Source organism: Rhinolophus sinicus, unplaced genomic scaffold (genome assembly GCF_036562045.2).
Source record: "Rhinolophus sinicus isolate RSC01 unplaced genomic scaffold, ASM3656204v1 Contig203, whole genome shotgun sequence".
In the NCBI taxonomy this organism is placed as follows: Eukaryota; Metazoa; Chordata; class Mammalia; order Chiroptera; family Rhinolophidae; genus Rhinolophus; species Rhinolophus sinicus.
The window spans coordinates 4,231-10,339 of record NW_027424002.1 but is presented as its reverse complement, the minus strand read 5'-3'; the positions used below and the strand labels follow the sequence as shown (position 1 = coordinate 10,339).

Sequence of the window (6,109 nt, the reverse complement as noted above, 5' to 3'; positions counted from 1 at the left end):
TCGAGGATGCCATCCAAGGCACCACATTACATTTAGTCATTATGTATTCTTAGGCTCCTTTAGACTGTGACAGTTTCTCAGACTCCTTTTTTGATGACCTTGACATGATTATATTTTGAAATTAATTAATGAAGAAATATCTTTTTTTAATGTATTTTTCTTTAAAGCTAAAGTTATTTCTTTCCAAAAGGGCAAGACTGGGGAGTTAAATCAACTTTTAAATGCAGTTAAATCACTGCAGGAGAAGACAGTTACATTTCAGAAGGAGAGAGATCAAGTCATGTTGGCCCTGAAACAGAAGCAAATGGAAAATACTGCTATCCAGAATGAGGTATACTTTCATTTTAAAGAAACAGTGATTCAGGCACTAAGTTTAATAACAAGTAAGAAAACTGTAACGATTACCATATAAAATGAATTTCTTTCTTAGGGGATTTTTTTCTTAGTCTTCCTCTGGTATGCTATAATAGGATTTTCATCTCCCAGAATGCATTTTATTTCAGTTTTCAAAAGTGAAAGCCGTGATCGAATCATTAGGTTGTACACCTGAAACTCAATTGTATCTTCTTTTTTTTAATGGAGAAAAAAAAGTGAAAACCATGGCATATTTTGGATATAAGAAAAATTGCCCTCCCATGAAATATGGAAAAAATGAGATTTACTGAAAAACTAGTCTGTCATAAAAAGCCTAGTAGTTTGTATAATTCCATTTTCCATTATAGCCACAGGGAATGAGATCTTAGAAAGTAAACCTTCCCAATGAATATTCAGGATGATTTCAGGAGACTTTTCCTAGCATAAATACATCTTGCAGTATGAGAAATTAGTATACATTAACACACTTCAATAATGGGGAAAAGATTTGATAATAAGTGGCTTGTGGGGCAGGGGGAGAGGGAGCATTTTACAGAAGAAAAATAAAGAAATGTCCTCTATCTAGGTTCAACATTTACGTGACAAAGAATTACGCTTAAACCAGGAGCTGGAGAGATTGCGTAACCATCTTTTAGAAACAGAAGATTCGTATACCCGAGAAGCTTTGGCTGCCGAAGATAGAGAGGCTAAACTAAGAAAGAGAGTCACAGTGTTGGAGGAAAAGCTAGTTTCATCCTCTAATGCAATGGAAAATGCAAGGTAACTTTCTCATTTTTTCAGCTTTAATATTAACAATACTTCTTGCGTGTAAGACTCAATAAGCATTTTTCATGTTACCTCATTTTATTCTCACAAAATGTATTATCTCCATTTTTCAGATGAAGAAACTTAGGGTAAAGAGGTTTATTTAGTTACCACTCCAGGTCAGGCACAGTGTGTGTGGGTTTCTTACTTAGGTCTATAACGCTTCACCAGATCTGGCATTCAAACTGAAGTTTTTCTGAATCTTAACCATTACTGTAGAATAATCGCCTCTCATCATCTTAGGAGTTTAGACTGAAATCCGGACTGATTTAATTAGCCTTTTCTGGTTCCCAACAGAACTAATTTATATGACTATTTTTAATCAGACGATCTGAGGTTGAACAAGGTCTGGCTGTAAGAAGGGAGAGAGTAAAGGAAGTAGCATGGTAAAGACCTAGGTCAGTATGAATGAACTCTTGGTTTATTAAAACGTCTGAGTAACCAGGTCCTGCTTAAATATTTAAAAATTTTGTTTTTCTCAATAAAATGTCTTTTCTTGTTTTTCTTTTTTTCCTTACTACAAAACATTTTATTTTCCTCTTTAGGAAAATCACATAAATCGAAAAGAACATAAAGCCACAGTCCCACAAACCCAGAAATACTCTTTTTTGTGTGCCTTTATATGCATCTGTATGTGTGTGTACATATTACATACATATGTATATATATGTGTAATATATATATTACACATATATATGCAAAACAGAGATCATACTATTCATACTGTTTTTTAACCTATTTCTATCCACTTAATATGAGTATCAGTACATGCTACGCCATATGTTTCTGCAATAACATTCTATGGCTATATAGTATACCATTATTTGGATTGCCATAATTTCTTTCATCCAGTCATTTATTATTGGACATGTATAGTGTTTCAACTTTTCAAAATAATTAAGATATCTCAAGATAGGTATTTTGTGTTGATAACAGATTATTTCCTTAGCGTAAAGTTTTAGAAATGGAAGTTCTGGTTTAAAGGGCGTTTTTAACACTTTTGTAATGTACTGTCAAATCTTCCAGAAGAATCATGCCCATTTATATTGCCATTAGTGGTATATGTGGCTTTGTATTAATCTTTTTACTATATATGATGCTGAGGGGATATGAGGAGACAGTAGATATTATATCTGCAAAGAGATTCTGGGCCAGTAGAGACAATGCTTGTGAGGATGAACTCCTCCCTCACTTCGTAGGGTGTATGATTATGCCTTCATTCTCAGAAAGAAAACTTGTTTAAAATGGGAATGAAAACAATGAATGATCATTTGTGTATATGTTTCACATTGGCAGAGATGCCAAAACACCCTCAGGCTATAAAATTGATAATCTTTTGTTTCGATTTCAGGCCCTTATTTTCTCTAATTAAAACAGTTTCTAGTCTCTACCCCCTTTCATTTACCCTTCATAATAATTGCCAGAATAACCTTCATTAAGTAGACCTGTGATCGTGTTGCTCCTTTTTTCAAAACCTGTGCCGACTCCCATGATTTGGTCCTGGGCTGTCTACCTCCTTAGCCCTACTTGTCACTATCATCTGTATCTATCAACTGTATTACTCAGTTCTTCAGATACAGCTACTATTTTTCTATTTCTTCTACTTTTTCAGTTCATAGTCTTTCTTTTACCTGAAAGTGGGCCTGATCCCTAACAGTTTTTCTAGTAATTCCACCAGTTCTTCAAATAGAAGAATTTGTTTTCTTTGAATAGAAGCATTTCCTTCATAAAGAATGCTTTATTTAGCACCCCGCTCCTCAAATCCAAAACCAAACACTGGTGTGATGTTTTTTCCTTTGAATCTGCATACTATTTTGAGTTTTTGATAGGGCACTTGTATTTTACTTTAGGGTACAGGTAATTGTTGATCTGTCTTATACTTTCTCCCACCCATGGGATGTAAGGTCATTGAGGGTAGGAACAGTGCCATTTATTTTGTACTCTTCCCACAAACATATTCTTACACATAGTTAATAGATCTTTAGTAAATGTTTGTTACATAAATAACTCAAATCTACAAACCAGATTATGGTGTTTTGAGCCCTTATTTAACAACAGTCACACCTGGTAATTTATTAACTTTTTGAGTGACATCACAGCTCATTTCATCCTTACAATCACCCTTTGAGTGATTTGCTCATCAGTAAAGTTGAATAAAATCCAGGGACATTTGAGGACAGTTGTCTCCCGGTTACCAATTTACTTCTCCTTCCACAAGAAGGTGCTATTGGGTAATGTTTCTTCAAAGTTAGGTGCTCTTAATGAGATTTGATGGGCTGCTCTTGAATAAGAATTTAACTGGATGTTAAAAACCCAGGAAAGGCTATTGCAATATTTTGTATGTAATACTTATACATTAAGGAAGTACATCAATGACATTAGCCTGGATAGGTGCTGTATAAATCTCTTAGGGAACTTTGATTTATTATTTGGGGCAGGTGTAGGGGTTATTTAATGCAAGCAGCAACATGATGGTAAAAGATAATTACCTAGTAATCAGAGCAGTTAATTAGTGTGCTAACCTTAGGGAAGTTGTGACTTCACTGTGGTAGCAAGTGTTAAAGCAAGGGGCTGTCATGGAATTCATTGTTTGTTGGGTTGGAAACTGGACAAAATGACCTCCAAAGTCCCTTACAAGTTACAATTTTATGATAAATTACGTCTTAGAGGTTTAGCCTGGAAACACAAAGATTGCAGGCTGTTTGTAAATTTTTCTTACACTGACATTTCTTGTTCAGCCCAATTCTGTCTTTAAAATGACTGCCATTAATTCAAAGTCACTTTGACAGAAAAGATGGTTGTATTAACAAAAATGGAGAACAAAGATTAGAGGCACTCTTCACGTTTCTTTGAAATCTATCTTGAATTTAATGCAGTAAAGTGTAAGGAAGGTCAAATTCATAGAGACAAAAAGTAGAATTATGGTTGCTGCAGGAAAAGGGAGTTATTGTTTAATGACTGGAGTTTCAGCTTGGGAAAATGAAAAGAGTTCTGCAGGTGGATGGTGGTGGTGGTTATACAACATTGTGAACATACTTAATGCCACTGAACTCTACATTTAAAAATGGTTAAAATGGCAAATGTTATGTCTATTTTACCACAATTTAAAAAAAGCAGGACAGAGTATTCCACTTTGTTAAAGTTATCTAAATACTTTGAAATCTAATTTGCCTTTAATCCAGTAAAATGTAGGGAAGGTGTTTCATCTTGGTAAAGTACCTAAATAGAAACAGTTTGACTTTTATTCTTTTTGTTTGAAGCCATCAAGCCAGTTTGCAGGTAGAGTCATTGCAGGAACAATTGAATGTAATCTCCAAGCAAAGGGATGAAACTGCCCTGCAGCTTTCTATGTCCCAGGAACAAGTAAAGCAGTATGCTCTCTCACTGTCCAACCTGCAGATGGTACTAGAGCATTTCCAACAAGGTAAGTTGTATGGTCAGTCTTTCAGTGAAGAAAACGTATTGTAGTTATTGGGAATTTTGGCTTATTTGAGTGCTATTTTAGATTGGGGATGGGATGGGATATCTTTGAAAGGTTATCCACTTATAGGGGGAAAAGATAAGTGGCCATTAACGAGTTGATTTAGACTGCTTTTACAATTCAGTCATAAACTATATATAAAGTAATTATTAAAAATTTGTTTAGTATCATATTACGACAAGTTAAGGTGAGTGTTGGGGGAGTATAAGGGTTACATAGAAAGGACGATCATGTGGTAAAGAGGGAGGTGCAAAGGAAGAGAGAGGCACACGTAGAGAAGATGGTTAGGTTTTGAGATATTGCTTGGAGGTTGAACACTTTGAAGAGTTAATCACCAGTAACTGCTGTCCTTTGAAACGTCGATGAACTTGTTCTTAGCTCTTCATCTGTACTTTGAGGTAACTACGTTTTCTACTCCAGGTGGAAAATACTTTTCTGGAGACACAATAACAGCAGCCACAGCAGTTTTACCCTCATAACCGAATATGTTTTCTCACATATACCTCCCATCCTCAGATTTACCCCCTTTTGAGCATTCACTCATCTGTTTGTTTATTCATACATTCAGTAATTATCGGCAATGAATTAATTGCTAGTGAGGGGCGGGTGGGGGATTAGGGGATATGAGGCCAATGAAGCAGCAGGGGTTATAGTTTTATGTCTAAGCTAAGCTTTAAATTTGTACATATGTAGGCCAGGGTTACTCCTGGTTGAAATCTTGAATTTTAAATATAAGATTCCTCTACTCTATGTAATACTAGAGTGGACGTGTGCAAAGTGGTGTGGTACTGAGGCCATAGGGAAAGCTTTGCCAAACAGTAAATACTTGAGTGGAGTTCTGAAGGGAAGGAAGAGTGTGTAAGATGGAGAAGACTTTAGGCAGAGGAAACTGATTTCATCACTTTAATTCCAGTTAATATTATCACTAAGGCATATATAATTTTCTTGAGACATTTGAACTGTTTTTGTTGAATTATTAAAATTTTAAGTGGTTTAACATTCTAATTTTATCACATAACTGCAAAATACTAATGTAACGTTTTTTTACCTCTTTAGAGGAAAAAGCTATGTATTCAGCTGAACTAGAAAAGAATAAACAGCTAATAGCCGAATGGAAAAAAAAGGCAGAAAATCTGGAAGAAAGACTGCTGTTGTTACAGGTTGGTTATAATATTTTTGTCTGGTAAATTTTATTACTCATGAAACAATTACTTGTAGAATCTTTGTCTTAGAAATAATCTCCTAAACAATTAATTTGTTAAATATTGTTTGAGTGGCTAATTAATACTCTATGCTGGGACATAGTAGTGAACAAGATACTCAGGATTTTTCTCATGTGACGTATAGTTTAGAGTAGACACAGCAAATATGAGATGATAGGACATTTACAATTTTTAGCACAGATAGGTATTTTAGAGATCACTGAAGAAAAAAATTAATTAATCTATA

The 6,109-nt window shown here is 34.8% G+C and overlaps 1 pseudogene; it reads left to right on the top strand.

Annotated features, from left to right (window-relative positions):
* The first annotated feature begins 169 nt into the window (after positions 1 to 169).
* Positions 170 to 5,862, top strand: LOC109438698 (thyroid receptor-interacting protein 11; annotated as a pseudogene).
* The last annotated feature ends 247 nt before the right edge of the window (positions 5,863 to 6,109 follow it).